Source organism: Scyliorhinus canicula, chromosome 3 (genome assembly GCF_902713615.1).
Source record: "Scyliorhinus canicula chromosome 3, sScyCan1.1, whole genome shotgun sequence".
Lineage (NCBI taxonomy): Eukaryota > Metazoa > Chordata > Chondrichthyes > Carcharhiniformes > Scyliorhinidae > Scyliorhinus > Scyliorhinus canicula.
This window is the reverse complement of record NC_052148.1, coordinates 148,887,752-148,902,625: the sequence shown is the minus strand read 5'-3', so window position 1 is coordinate 148,902,625 and position 14,874 is coordinate 148,887,752. Positions and strand designations below refer to the sequence as shown.

The 14,874-nt window shown below is 49.0% G+C and overlaps 1 protein-coding gene across 3 annotated transcripts in view; it reads right to left on the bottom strand.

Annotated features, from left to right (window-relative positions):
* The window catches only part of anapc4 (anaphase promoting complex subunit 4), a 115,808-nt gene that overhangs the window by 51,120 nt on the left and 49,814 nt on the right, over positions 1–14,874 (bottom strand). The window lies entirely within an intron of this gene.

The window sequence follows — 14,874 nt, the reverse complement described above, 5'->3', positions numbered from 1 at the left end:
TGTCCATAGATCCCTGAATACAAAAGACAGATAGAGAAGGTGGTTAGGAACACATATAGGATACCTGCCTTTATTAACCAAAGCATAAAATATAAGAGCAGGGAGGTTAATTTTTTTTAAATGTATTTTATTCCAAACTTATATAAAAGGTTACAAAACATAAACAAATCGGGGACCAACGTCCCCAACACACTATACAGTTTTGTCCAAAATGTTTCCCCTTTTTCACCACCCCCCCCCGCGACGATCAATTTCTCAAACACAACCAGGAATAATCCCCACCTTGCCTTGAAGCTCTCCACTGAACCCCATAATTTGTATTTGATCTTTTCCAGCCTAAGAAAGTCATATAAGTGACCCAGCCAGCCCGCTACCCCGGGTGGTGTTGCCGACCGCTATTTCAGTCAAGTTCTTCGCCAGGCAATCAGAGAAGCAAAGGCCAGAACATCGGCCTTCCTTCCCTCCATCAGCTCCGGTTTCTCCAATATCCCAAAAATCGCCACCAAAAGGTCCGACTCAATCTCCTCCCCCATTATCCCAGTTAGCGCCGAACACTCCCGCGCAGAATCTATCCAACTTTTCACAGCCCCAGAACATAAGCACGTGATTTGCTGGTACCTGCCCACACTCGTCTGCCACCCCCTGAAAGAACCCACTCATTGTTGCCCGGGTCATATGTACCCTGTGTACCACCTTGAATTGTATCAACCTCGCGCATGAGGAAGTTGCATTCACTCTTCGTAGCGCTTCACTCCACACTCCCCAGTTTATCTCCCCTTCCAGCTCCCCCACCCACTTCCCCTTAATCTTCACCACCTTCTCACCTCCTTGCTCGCCAACCACCTGTATATGTCTCCCATCCTACCCTCCCCTTCCACATCCGGAAGCAGCAATTGCTTCAACAGGCTCCTTGGTAACCTGGGGAACTCTTTCCAAACCTTCCACGCAAAGTCCCTTACCTGCAGGTACCTGAACTCACTTCCTCTTGGGTGCTCTACCCTCTCTTTCAGTTCCTCAATACTGGCACACCCCTCCTCCAAGTACAGATACCTCACCTTAACCAGGCCCACTTCTCTCCACTTCCTATATACCGTTTACCCCCTCCCCCCCCCACCTTGAATCTGTGGTTTTCACATAGCAGCGTCAACACCAACATCCCTTCTATCCTGAAATGCCTCCTCAGCTGGTTCCAGACCTTTATTATTGACTGTACCACTGGGCTCTCCGCGTATTTTCTTGGCACCATTGGCAATGCCACTGTCACCATAGCCCTTAGGCTGGACCCCCTACAGGATTCTTCCTCCATCTGCCCCTTCTTCTACCCCCACCGCCTCACCTTCTCCACGTTCGCTGCCCAGTAATAATGCAGCAGGTTCGGCAATGCCAAGCCTCCCTTCTGCCTCTGTAACAGGGTCCGTTTAACTGTTGGCACTTTCCCTGCCCACACAAAGTCTGATATGATCATATCTAGTTTTCGGAAGACCTTCGGTACAAAGATCGGAGGTGAACAGGCATCTTGGAAACATTCATCTTCATCACTCGGACCCTCCCTGCCAGAGTCAAATACAGCGTGTCCCACCTCATCAGATCCTCCCTGACCTCCTCCACCAGCTTTGTTAGATTCCAGTTATGCAGCATCGCCCATTCTCTCGCTCCCTGAATCCCTAGGCATCTAAACATGTCTCTGGCCACCTTGAATGGCAACCCCCCCCCCCCAAGCTTGGCTCGCCGACCCAGCTTGTTCACCACAAACACGTCACTTTTCTCTACGTTTAATTTATATCCCGAGAATGTCCCAAACACCCCAACAGACCCTGTGATCTTCCGCAAGCTCTCCAGCGGGACCAACACATACAATAGCAGGTCATCCGCATATAGCGACACCCAATGTTCCCTACGTCCCCTCGTAATCCCTTGCCTGCCACTCTGACGACTCCCTAAGAGCCATTAGCAGAGGCTCTATAGCCAGGGCAAACATCAACATCAAGGGTGACAGCTGGCACCCTTGCCTTGTCCCCCTGTGCAGTTCAAAGTTTTGTGAACCCATTTCATTGGTCCATACACTCGCCACCGGTGCCGCATATAACAGGTGCACCCATGCCACAAACTTCGGCACAAACCTGAACCATCCCAGGACCGTAAACAGGTACCGCCACTCCACCCGGTCGAATGCCTTCTCCGCATCCATGGACATCACTACCTCCGGTACCTGAACTCTCAACGGAGTCATGATCACATTTAACAGCCTCCTTATATTAATGGAGAGCTGCCTATCCTTTACAAAGCCTGTCTTATCCTCTGCAACCATCCCCGGGACACGAGCTTCCGTCCTTCCCGCCACCAACTTAGCCAGCCCTTTCACATCCGTATTTAGCAGTGATATGGGCCTATATGCCCCACACTCCAACGGGTCCTTCCCCTTTATTGGTGTCAATGTGATTGCTGCTACGTCATCGTCTCCACCAGCTCTCCTTTCTCTAATGCCTTGTTAAACGCCCTCAAGGAGCCAGGTCCGTCGCACTCTCCTTATAAAGTTCCGCTGGACAACTTCCGCAACTTCATACCCCTTATACTGTCCAATATCTCCCTCAACCCGAAAGGTTTCTCAAGTGCCTGCCTCTTCTCTTCCTCCAACTGTGCAAACTCCAGTCTGTTTAAAAACCGCCCCATGCCCCCCTCTTCATCGCCTGTATCCGCTCTGTACAGCTCCTTATAATAATCCCCAAACACCTGATTTATCTTACCCGGCTTTGACACCATCTCCCCTGCCTCAGTCCATATCCTCAATATTTCTCTGGGAATGGCCTGCCTCCGTAGCTGATGCGCTAACATTCAACTCACCTTCTCCCCATATTCATACTGCACCGCCCTTGCCCTGCGCAGCTGTCCTACCGCCCTCCCTGTCGTCAACGTAGCAAATTGCCTCTGCAATCTTTTCCTCCTCGCCCACGTCCTCGAGTACTCCCTATCTACCTCAACTATCTCATTCATTAAACGCTCCTACGCCTCCCTCCTTTCCCTACCTGCATGTGCCTTGAACGAGATAACCTCCCTTCAGACCACCACTTTTAGTGTTTCCCACAATGTGGCCGCTTATACCTCCCCATTTTGGTTCAATCCTACACAATCTTTAATCACAGCCCGCACTTTATCACAAAACCCTCTATCTGCCAACAACCCTGAATTGAGTCTCCATCTTGGCCTCTGGTCCAGTCCCAATCTAAGCAGAATCTCCAGCCAGTGGGCTGCATGTTCCAAGATTACTATCCCCATGTGCTCGGCTCCCTCCACCCCAACCAAAACCTCCTGGCTCACCACAAGAAAGTGATTCTTGAATGCACCCTATAAACATATGAGAAAAAGGAATACTCACTTCCCCCTTGGTTCTTAAAACGCCACAGGTCCACCATACCCATCTTTTCCATAAACTCTCCCAGTTCCTTTGCCATTTGTATCCTACTCATTGTCCTGGGACTCGACCCATCTACCCTCAGCTGTAGGGCACAAATGAAGTCTCCTCCCATGATCAACAGGTGTATGGCCAAGTCTGGAATCACTGCTAGCAGCCCCTTCATAAAGCCCACATCGTCCTAATTAGGTGCATACACTTTCAGCAGTACCACTAGTGTCCCCTCCAATTCCCCAAACACCATCACATATCTCCCACCCAGTGACCTTCACGCTCACTAACCCCGTTTGCTTGCTCATTAGAATGGTCACCCCCCCCCCACGCGACTTTGAATCAAACCCCGAGTGGAACACCTGACCCACCCATCCCTTTATAAAAGCAAATTACTGTGGATGCTGGAATCTGAAACGAAAGAGAAAACATTGGAAAATCTCAGCAGGTCTGGCAGCATCTGTAGGGAGAGAAAAAAGCTAACGTTTTGAGTCCGATGACTCTTTGTCAAAGCTAACAGACAGCAAGTGGGAAATATTTATACTGTGGAGTGACCCACCCATCCCTTTCTCAGCCTAATCTGGTCCTTCACGTGGAGGTGCATCTCCTGCAGAAAGGCCACCTCCACCTTTAAATGCCTGAAGTGCACAAAGACCTGAGATCTTGTCACCGGTCCATTAAGCCCTCACACGTTCCATGTTATCAGCCTTACCAGGGGCTTGCGCCTCCATTCCCCTCCACCATTCTCTCCGTCAGGTTCTACCCCTATTGATTTCACCTTGTACTTGGCCCATCCAAGAAGGCCCCTTTCTTCGCCCGACCACGCTTATTCTCCAACCCCGCCGCACTGCATTGCCCTCTCTTCTCTCACCCCCCCCTTACAAACTTTTCACTCCTGCTACCCGTTGTCAATCCAACAGAAAAAAGATAAATCCTCCACATTGGAAGAAGAAAGTCTCCTCCTCTCTCCAACCCCTGCTCTACCCATATTCTCCATTACTTCAGAGTGCTAGCACCTCCTGTCTCCCAAAAATGTTCAGTTGTCCCGCAGTTTATGCTCCTTGATAAAGTCATTAGTGGCTAGCGAGGTCTCAAAATTGTATTCCCGACTCTCATAAGTCACTCATAGCTTCGCTGGGTAGGGCACACCGAACCCGTCGATACAGCACCGCCTTGGCCCTGTTGAACTCCGCACTCCGTTTTGCCAGTTCAACTCCAATGTCCTGGTATGCTCGGACCTTGTTCACCTCCGATTAGCAATTCTGCTTCTGACTGGCCCATTGCAGAATCTTCTGTTTCTCCACGAGTCTTATGATCGCCGCCCGGGGCGGTTCCCAGCTCTTGGCTTCAGCCTCAGAGACCTGTGTGCTCTGTCCACCTCAGGGACCTTGTCTAGTACCTCCTCCGCCACCAGCCCCACCAGCATCCACGAAACGTACCTCGTGACGCTCGCACCTTCCACTCCTTTAGGCAGGCCCACTATCCACAGATTCTGCCTTCTCGACCGGTTTTCCTGCTCCTCCACCTTTGCTCTCAGCGCCTTACAAACGTCTCTTAAGAGCCCCACCTCCGCCTCCAGTGGCATCACCCTATTGCTGCGTTCCGACATCACCCTATCCATCTCTCGGATCTGCGACCCCTGTGCCTCCAGACATTTTTCCACCCTTGCATCGAGCCCTTCAGGGGTGCCACCGCCCCATCGATGACCTTCGATCGATCCTCCTGCATCTCCTTCGTCTGCTGACGGAACTCTTCCCTGATGAAGTCCATCAACTGTTCCATCTGGGGCATTCCAACTTGCACTGAACCTTCCCCCTCCACCATCTTTGCAATAGCTGCTGCAGCACGGGTTTCTTCCACCGGGTCTTTCACCTTCTTCTGCCACATTTGGTAACCAGCAGACATGTCACTTCCAGGGGGAGGGGGACTTCTTCTTCGACCTTCAGCTACACTTTTTCAAAGTTACCCCTGATTCCGGGTAAAAAGAGCTCTTTTCTACCGCTTCAAGCAGGAACTGCCTGTGTGCGACCACTCACACCATGGCCATCACCTGAAGTCCCAAGAGCAAGGAGGTTATGGCATAAAACGCTGGTTAGGCGACAGCTGGAGTACTGTGTACAGTTCTGGTCACCACACTATAGGAAGGAAGTGAGTGCATTAGAGAGGGTGCAGAGGAGATTCACCAGGATGTTACTTAGGCTGGAGTATTTCAGATAACAAGAAAAACTGGATAGGCTAGGGTTGATTTCCTTGAAGCAGAGAAGGCGGTGGGAGTATCCGATTCAGGTGTATAATACGAGGGCATAGGTAGGGCGGAACTTTTCCTCTTAGCGGAGGGGTCAATAACCAGGGGCACAGATTTAAGGTAATGGGTCGACGGTTTAGAGGAGATGTGAGGAAAATCTGTTTCACTGAGAGGGTGGTGGGAATCTGGAATCCAAAGATGTGCAGGTTAGGTGGATTGGCCATTCTAAATTGCCCTTAATGTCCAAAATGATTAGGTGGGGTTTCTGGGATAGGATGGATGTGTGGGCTTAAGTAGAGGGCTCTTTCCAAGGGCCGATGCAGACTCGGTGGACTGAATGGTACTGTAAATTCTATGCAATTCACTGCGTGAAAAGGGCAGCACGGCAGTGCTGTGGTGAGCATTGTTGCCCCATGGCGTCAAGTACCCGGGTTCGATCCTGGCCCCGGTTCACTGTCCGTGTGGAGTTTGCACATTCTCCCCATGTCTGCGCGGGTCTAACCCCCACAACCCAAAGATGTGCAGGGTAGGTGGATTGGCCACATTAAATTGCCCTCTAATTGAAAAAAAGAATTGGGTACTTTAAATTTATACAAAAAAAAAGAACCCTCACAATATTTAAGTAGTATTTAGATGAACACTTAAATGCCGTAGCATACAAGGCTCCGGGCCAAGTGCTGAAAAATGAGATTAGAGAAAATAGGTGTTTGATGGCCAGCGTGGACACCATGGGCCAAAAGGCCTATTTCCTTGCTGTAAAACTCTGTCACTCTAATACTCTTGAAATAACAGCCAACGTGTCACTTTTTTTTCGTAATGCAAGTTTCTTTGAAATGAAATGAAATGAAAATCGCTTATTGTCACAAGTAGGCTTCAAATGAAGGTACTGTGAAAAGCCCCTAGTTGCCACATTCCGGCGCCTGTTCGGGGAGGCTGGTACGGGAATTGAACCGTGCTGCTGGCCTGCCTTGGTCTGCTTTCAAAGCCAGCAATTTAGCCCTGTGCTAAACCATCATCAACATTTAGAAACTTCACAATTAAAACAATTCTGCCGTTCTTTTCTTTTAGTACCAAAGTGAAGTACTACAAAAAGCTCAGCTGGTCAAGAAGTAGACCCAAATAAAACAGGAATCCGGTATTTACGCAGCCCACTGTCTTTCTCTGCAGCAACTGTGAGATTGTCATGCTAGTTTGGAGTACCGCACTCACACCAGGCAATGTCTGTTAACCAATCCTCTATTCACTATACCGCACTCACACCAGGCAATGTCTGTTAACCAATCCTCTATTCACTATACCGTACTCACACCAGGCAATGTCTGTTAACCAATCCTCTATTCACTATACCGCACTCACACCAGGCAATGTCTGTTAACCAATCCTCTATTCACTATACCGCACTCACACCAGGCAATGTCTGTTAACCAATCCTTTATTCACTATACCGCACTCACACCAGGCAATGTCTGTTAACCAATCCTCTACTCACTATATCGCACTCACACCAGGCAATGTCTGTTAACCAATCCTCTATTCACTATACCGCACTCACACCAGGCAATGTCTGTTAACCAATCCTCTATTCACTATACCGCACTCACACCAGGCAATGTCTGTTAACCAATCCTCTATTCACTATACCGCACTCACACCAGGCAATGTCTGTTAACCAATCCTCTATTCACTATACCGCACTCACACCAGGCAATGTCTGTTAACCAATCCTCTATTCACTATACCGCACTCACACCAGGCAATGTATGTTAACCAATCCTCTATTCACTATACCGCACTCACACCAGGCAATGTCTGTTAACCAATCCTCTACTCACTATATCGCACTCACACCAGGCAATGTCTGTTAACCAATCCTCTATTCACTATACCGCACTCACACCAGGCAATGTCTGTTAACCAATCCTCTATTCACTATACCGCACTCACACCAGGCAATGTCTGTTAACCAATCCTCTATTCACTATACCGCACTCACACCAGGCAATGTCTGTTAACCAATCCTCTATTCACTATACCGCACTCACACCAGGCAATGTCTGTTAACCAATCCTCTATTCACTATACCGCACTCACACCAGGCAATGTCTGTTAACCAATCCTCTATTCACTATACCGCACTCACACCAGGCAATGTCTGTTAACCAATCCTCTATTCACTATACCGCACTCACACCAGGCAATGTCTGTTAACCAATCCTCTATTCACTATACCGCACTCACACCAGGCAATGTCTGTTAACCAATCCTTTATTCACTATACCGCACTCACACCAGGCAATGTCTGTTAACCAATCCTCTACTCACTATATCGCACTCACACCAGGCAATGTCTGTTAACCAATCCTCTATTCACTATACCGCACTCACACCAGGCAATGTCTGTTAACCAATCCTCTATTCACTATACCGCACTCACACCAGGCAATGTCTGTTAACCAATCCTCTATTCACTATACCGCACTCACACCAGGCAATGTCTGTTAACCAATCCTTTATTCACTATACCGCACTCACACCAGGCAATGTCTGTTAACCAATCCTCTATTCACTATACCGCACTCACACCAGGCAATGTCTGTTAACCAATCCTCTATTCACTATACCGCACTCACACCAGGCAATGTCTGTTAACCAATCCTCTATTCACTATACCGCACTCACACCAGGCAATGTCTGTTAACCAATCCTCTATTCACTATACCGCACTCACACCAGGCAATGTCTGTTAACCAATCCTCTATTCACTATACCGCACTCACACCAGGCAATGTCTGTTAACCAATCCTTTATTCACTATACCGCACTCACACCAGGCAATGTCTGTTAACCAATCCTCTACTCACTATATCGCACTCACACCAGGCAATGTCTGTTAACCAATCCTCTATTCACTATACCGCACTCACACCAGGCAATGTCTGTTAACCAATCCTCTATTCACTATACCGCACTCACACCAGGCAATGTCTGTTAACCAATCCTCTATTCACTATGCCGTACTCACACCAGGCAATGTCTGTTAACCAATCCTCTATTCACTATACCGCACTCACACCAGGCAATGTCTGTTAACCAATCCTCTATTCACTATACCGCACTCACACCAGGCAATGTATGTTAACCAATCCTCTATGTCACTATACCGCACTCACACCAGGCAATGTCTGTTAACCAATCCTCTACTCACTATACCGCACTCACACCAGGCAATGTCTGTTAACCAATCCTCTATTCACTATACCGCACTCACACCAGGCAATGTCTGTTAACCAATCCTCTATTCACTATACCGCACTCACACCAGGCAATGTCTGTTAACCAATCCTCTATTCACTATACCGCACTCACACCAGGCAATGTCTGTTAACCCAATCCTCTATTCACTATACCGCACTCACACCAGGCAATGTCTGTTAACCAATCCTCTATTCACTATACCGCACTCACACCAGGCAATGTCTGTTAACCAATCCTCTATTCACTATACCGCACTCACACCAGGCAATGTCCTGTTAACCAATCCTCTATTCACTATACCGCACTCACACCAGGCAATGTCTGTTAACCAATCCTCTATTCACTATACCGCACTCACACCAGGCAATGTCTGTTAACCAATCCTCTATTCACTATACCGCACTCACACCAGGCAATGACTGTTAATCAATCCTCTACTCATTATACAGCACTCACACCAGGCAATGTATGTTAACCAATCCTCTATTCACTATACCGCACTCACACCAGGCAATGTCTGTTAACCAATCCTCTATTCACTATACCGCACCTCACACCAGCAATGTCTGTTAACCAATCCTCTATTCACTATACCGCACTCACACCGGGCAATGTCTGTTAACCAATCCTCTATTCACTATACTCTTTACAGTTCACAATACATACTAATTTTATGTCAGCTGAAAATTTTAAAATTGTGCCCTATATTTCCAAGTCTAGGTCATTAAAATGGATGAAAAGTTGCTGTCCTAATACTGACTACTACAGAATTCCAATGTATACCTTTCTCCAGTCCAAAATTCTCTTTCTGCAACTCAGTCAAATTTGTATCCATACTACCATCTTCCCGTTTATTCCATAGGATGGATTTTGCAGCAGTAGAGCCGATTTGTCATTGGCCGGCGGCGGGATCTTCTAGTCTTGCCGAAGTTGATGGCCATTTGTGTTGCTTGCCAGCCACATCGCCATGGAATCTGCCACCAGAGGGGGGCCTTAACCTCAGCGGGACTGTACGATCTCACCAGTGGGAAGGGCGGGAAACTCCCAGCCATAGGATTCAACTTTGATAAAACGCCATACAATACTTGCCAAAAACACGTTTTTGAAATCCATATATACACATCAACTGAATTAGCCTAATCAAAAATTCAATCAAGTTAGTTAAACATGATTTCCCTTTAAAACTTTAACAGATTTATGCTGTGTTTTCTTAATTAATCCACTGTTAGCCAAGTGACTAAATTTTGGCCCAGATTTTATTTCCTAAATCCGGAGCTAAACTGCCAGGCCTGTAATTGATGGGTTTATCCCTACACCTTTTTTTTGCGGGGTGTAACATTTGCAATTCTCCTCTAGCACCACCCCTTTCACTTAGGCATATGTAAACTTTTGGGGGCCCCGCATCTCTTCCTTTGGGGAGCCCCCTACGTCATACCCCGCCCTCTGGTGACCTGCCCCAACCCCGCCCCAAATTACATCAAACTCCACCCCCAATGATGTCAATAACCTCCAGTTATAATAACTGTGCGGGGAATGTTCGACGATGACAATATAGAAGTGTCCATATTCTGTATCTCACCCATGCTGTACCTTTCCAGGAAGTGTTAGAGAGTGGACAATGTAGAGTGAGCATTAAACTGTCTAGTCTGGGTCTGTTGGATAATGGAAGGTAGTGCGAGCTTTATCGTGTCTCTAACAAATTATGTTAGGGCAGTGGGGCTATTTGATGGGGCAGGGGTTAGATGGAGCTTTACTCTGCATCTAACCCATGCTGGACTTGCTCGTCAAGTGTTTGATGGAACAGTGTAGAGGGCAATTTATTTGGTACATTCCCCTCTCTCCCTCACACACAAAGCTTGCCTGATATTTCCCCTTCCTTATTTACTCAATCCCTATCAGGTATTCCTCCCTCTCTCACACAACAATCCATATCTGTTAATTCCTTTCATTCTCACACACCCCTGTCTGATATTTCTCTTCCTCTCAGTGAAATCCTAACAGGTATTTCACCCCCCTCACTCATACAAAGACACTGCTGATATCACCCTCTCTCACAGACACTCCCTGACTGAATATTGCCCCATTCTGCCCCCCCCCCCCCCCCCCCCCCCCCCCCCCCCCCCCCCCATACTCACAAACCCTGTCTGGTCTGGTATTCTACCCTCTCTCTCTCAAGCACAAAAGCCCAGTCTGATATTCCCCACTTTCAATCACACACAATGCCGATCTGATATTGCCCTTTCTCATTTACATCCAAACCCGGTCAGATATACACCTATCTCCCACACACACATCATCTGATACTCAACTATCTCACCCGTTACCCCTGTCTAAAAGTCAGCTCACACACATTAGCACTGTCTGATATTCCCCTCACTCTCACGCACACATTTACCTTGTCTGATATTCCCCCTCTCTCCCACAAAAACCCTCAGTCATATCTAAATACCGCCAGATAGCTGCCATTTAATTTGCTTCCACAGCCCTTTCAGTTTACTTCAAAGTGTAAATACTTAAGAGATAACAGGATTCATGATATTGGAATTTTTTTTGCTAAATCACGTCAAATCAGAATACAAGGTCAATATAATATGTAAGGCTTTGGGAGCGGAAACGAACAGACCTCATTTGATCGCACTGTAGACACTTATATCGTCATGCAATGTGGCTGCCCCATGATCTCGGGGGTTGCTGTGGGTACCATTTTCTGTACATTGATTGAAAGCAATGTAATTCAGGGTGAGATGCAGGGGCGGGATTCTCCCCTACCCGGCGGGGCGGGCTGTACCGGCGCTGAGGAGTGGCATGCTTCGCTCCGGCATCGGGCCGCCCGGAAGGTGTGGAATCCTACGCACCTTCAGGGGCTAGGCCGGTGCCGGCGGGGTTGGCGCCGCGCTAGCTGGCACCGAAGTGCTTGGCGCCATGCCAACCTATGCCGAAGGGCCTCCGCTGGCCGGTGCGAGTTGACGCATGCTCGGGAGCGCCAGCGTGTGCAGCCGTCATCCGAGCACATGCGCAGGTGGTTCTTCCCCACGCCGGCCATGGTGGACCGTTACACCAGCCGGCACAGAGGGAAAGAGTGCCCCCAAGGCACAGCCCCCCCCCCCCCCCCCCCCCCCCCCCGAGGACTCAGCAGGCCGCCCACAGAGCCAGGTCCCACCGGTACTGACTTGGTGTATTTTACGCCGTTACAGGCCGGAGAATTGCTGGGGGAGGCCGCTGACAACGGCCTCCGACTGGCAGGGTGCGATTCCCGCCCCCGACGAAAAAAACCAGTGCCTGAGAAATCCGGCAGCTGAAAAATTAAAAAAATGAAATCGCTTATTGTCACGAGTAGGCTTCAATGAAGTTACTGTGAAAATCCCCTAGTCGCCACATTCCGGCGCCTGTCCGGGGAGGCTAGTACGGGAATTGAACCGGGCTGCTGGCCTGCTTTAAAAGCCAGCGATTTAGCCTGGTGAGATAAACCAGCCCCTGGCGTTGGCGTGGGATTCACGCCGCCCCCCCGGCCCAGTGGGGGATGGAGAATCCCGCCCCAGGATCTAACTGATGAGTGCCAGAATTTCCAAAGGGAATTGGAAAGGAACAGGAGTTCAGAGAGTTCCAAAGGATGGGGCCAAGACCCAGTTTCAAGAAGATAAAGCTTCCAAATAATCTACAATAATCCAATACGTTTGTAATTGAATTACTGGAACGATATATTTTTGCTGAGTCATGAATTACCTCCTTAAATATCTGTCACTGCTCGTTTATTGTCTTTCCTGTTAATCTATCTGTCCCCTCCACTTCAGCTAACTCTATCCTCATTTCATTGCAATTCCCTTTGTGTCAGTTAAACACAGTTGTTTCCGACTCAAGCTTCTCATTCTAAAACTGAAACTCATTTCTATTATGTTACGATCACTGCTTCCTAGGGGATCTTTTACTCTGAGGTCATTTATTAAAGCTGCCTAATTATCCATTCCCATATCCAAGACAGCCTGTTTGTTCCCTGGTTAGCTCAATGACATATTGCCCTCAGAAACGATCTCTAATGCACTCTATGAATTTGTTTTCATAGCTACCAGTTCCAACTTGATTAACCCAATCAACATGGAGATTAAAGTCACACATAATTATTGCTCTATTCTTTTTATATGCTCCTGTTATTGTTGATAGGTTATTTTTCCCCACAGTGTGGCTACTGTTTGGGTCTATATACTACTCCTACCAATGTCTTCATTCCCTGGCTGTTTTTAAATTTATCCAAATGGACTCTACATCAGAGTCTAGATCGTCTCTCACAACTATCCTCATTTCATCTCTTCTTAACAGTGCTACCCCACCACCTTTTTCTTCCCTCCTGTCTTTCTGAAAGGTCAAATATCCCTGAATATTAAGCTCCCAGTTTTGATCTCCTTGCAACCACGTTTCTGTAATGGCTATGAGATCATGGCCGGGATTCTCCCCTACCCGACGGGGCGGGGGGTTCCGGCGTGTTGGAGTGGCGTGAACCACTCCGGCGTTGGGCTGTCCCAAAGGTGCGGAGAAGCCCTCACATTGAGGGGCTAGGCCCGCGCCGGAGTGGTTCCCACTCCGCTGGCTGGCGTGAACGGCCTTTGGCGCCACGCCAGCAAGGGCCGAAAGGATTTCGCCGGCCGGCGTAAGTCCGCGCATGGGCCGGAGCGTCAGCGGCTGCTGACGTCATACCGACGCATGCGCAGGGTAGGGGGTCTCTTCCGCTTCCGCCATGATGAAGACCATGGCGAAGGCGGAAGAAATAGAGTGCCCCCATGGCACAGGCCCGCCCGCCAATCGGTGGGCCCCGATCACGGGCCAGGCCACGGTGGGGGCACCCCCCCGGGGTCAGATCGCCCCGCACCCCCCCCCTCCCCCCTGGAGCCCGCCCGCGTCGCCAATCCCGGAGGTCAGGTAGGTGGTTTAATCCACGCCGGTGGGAGAGGCCTGTCAGCGGCGGGACTTCGGCCCATCGCAGGCCGGAGAATCGCCGCGGGGGACCCGCCAACCAGCGCGGCGCGATTCACACCCCCGCCAAATCTCGGGGGGGGGGGCGGAGAATTCGAGATACGGCGGGGGGGGGGGGGGGAGATTGACGCCGGCCCAGTGGGGGATCGGAGAATCCCGCCCCTCATCTATTCACCTTGATTTGTAGTGTCAGTTTGTCTACCTTATTCCAAATACTTTGTGCATTAAAATACAAAGCCTATCGGCTTTCCTTTTTGCCATTTTTAATCATCCTAACTTTTCTTTCTACTGTGCCCCTTGATGATGCTGACTACTGCTCTTGTATTTTACTGTTTTGTTTATTACTATCCTCGTTTCTCTTTCCCTTGTCACCCTGCTTTGGTTCCCACCCCCCTGCCATTCTAGTTTAAACCCTCCCCAACCACACTAACAAATACACACCCTAGGATAGCAGTCCCAGGAATCAGAAACCTTTCCCCTTGCACCATCTCTTCAGCTACGTGTTCATCCGATATATTCTGCTATTTCTACTCTGACTAGCACATGGCAATGACAGTAATCCTCAGATCACTACAGGTACCTACAAGGTCCGACTTCTCAACTTACTTCCTAACTTATGGGCAGCATGGTAGCATTGTGGATAGCACAGCTCCAGGGTCCCAGGTTCGATTCCGGCTTGGGTCACTGTCTGTGTGGAGTCTGCACATCCTCTCCGTGTGTGCGTGGGTTTCCTCCGGGTGCTCCGGTTTCCTCCCACAGTCCAAAGATGTGCAGGTTAGGTGGATTGGCCATGATAAATTGCCCTTAGTGTCCAAAATTGCGCTTAGTGTTGGGTGGGGTTACTGGGTTATGGGGATAGGGTGGAGGTGTTGATCTTGGGTAGGGTGCTCTTTCCAAGAGCCGGTGCAGACTCGATGGGACGAATGGCCTCCTTCTGCACTGTAAATTCTATAACTCCCTACATTCTGCTTTTAGGACCTCATCCCTTTTTTTAAACCTATGTCGTTTG